Source organism: Cebus imitator, unplaced genomic scaffold, assembly GCF_001604975.1.
Source record: "Cebus imitator isolate Cc_AM_T3 unplaced genomic scaffold, Cebus_imitator-1.0 Scaffold180, whole genome shotgun sequence".
NCBI classification, from domain to species: domain Eukaryota; kingdom Metazoa; phylum Chordata; class Mammalia; order Primates; family Cebidae; genus Cebus; species Cebus imitator.
In genome coordinates this window covers 41,488-43,064 of record NW_016107495.1, presented here as the reverse complement: position 1 = coordinate 43,064, position 1,577 = coordinate 41,488, and positions in this window count along the sequence as shown.

Below are 1,577 nucleotides of genomic sequence, written 5' to 3'. Positions count from 1 at the left end.
GCTCTGTCACCAGGCTGGAGTGTAGTGGTGCAATCTTGGCTCACTGCAACCTCCACCTCCTGGTTCAAGTGATTCTCCTGCCTCAGCCTCCCGAGTAGCTGGGACTACAGGTGCATGCCACCACGCCAGCTAATTTTTGTATTTTTAGTAGAGACGGGGTATCACCATGTAGGCCAGGATGGTCTCGATCTTTGATCTCGTGATCTGCCCGCCTCAGCCTCCCAAAGTGCTGGGATTACAGGCATGAGCCACCGCGCCCAGCCCATCGTGGAGTTTCTAAGCCTCACACTCGCTCCAGCCCTGTAGGAGGCAGGTGGTGACTAAGACAGGGCAGGCTCTGCCTCACAGCACAGACGTGTCTCATTTCCACTTCATTTCACTTTCACTTCATTGACAGTTACAGTTTTCATTTTATAAATTACAAAAATATCTTTTGGTTACAAATTCAGATAATATGCTTTCACTTTAGAAACATCAGGGGTCCCCTTTCTGAGTGCACTTCTGTGGATATATGTGCTCTAATTTTCCTTTGCAATTATTTGCCCAAAATCAATGCATGCTTTGCTGGTAAAAACATTCAGAATTAGGCTGGGCACGGTGGCTCAGGGCTGTAATTCCAGCACTTTGGAAGGCCCAGGTGGGCAGGTCACATGAGGTCAGGAGTTCAAGACCAGCCTGGCCAACATGGCAAAACACCATTTCTACTAAAAATACAAAAATTAGCCAGGTGTGGCGGCGGGCACCTATAATCCCAGCTACTTGGGAGGCTGAAGCAGGAGAATCGCTTGAACCTGGGAGGCAGAGGTTGCAGTGAGCTGAGACTGTGCCACTGCACTCCAGCCTGGGCGACAGAGTGAGACTCGGTCTCAATAAATACATATATACAAGACCGTCTTTATGTTCCCAGCATTCTTGCCATTAACCAAAATAGAGCCAAGATTGCGCAAGTGCATTCCAGCCCATGCGAGAGCGAGACTCCATCTCAATCGATCAATCAATAAAAACAGCACTGTCTTTATGTTCCCAGCAGCCTAGCCACTGACCAAAACAGAAGTAACAAATGAGTAATTCAAGGGAAAATCTGGTCCTAAGCCAAGAGAACCTCCCTCCCCGACCAATAAAAAATGAAGCAAAGAATTCTCCAATATTTTTCCACTTTATTAAGGTTGACCACCATGATGTTTACTTATCTAAACAGTTTTTTGTAAGTTTTCAGTGATCTTTAGATTCTGAATTATTTTTCTACAATTAATTTAGGCACATTGGTTTGTATTTTATAGAGAACACTTATCTTTAGGACACAGATAGGAACATGTAAAATTTGCAAATATTACAAAGATAATTTCCAAATCTCAGCTGACCTCTTTCCCAATTGCAAACACTCATTTAGTCTTTACTGACAAGAGACCAAAAACAATCACCCACACATCTCTGTGTGAGCTTCTGGCGGCTTAGAAATCCCTGAAAGAGCAGTAAACTGTGATTACTGAAAAGCTCAGAACACTGGCAAGGCTTAAGTGTAAAGTATTTAACAGAAGGCCACAAGAATTGTTTTCCTAAGAGGCGCTAGGAACTAT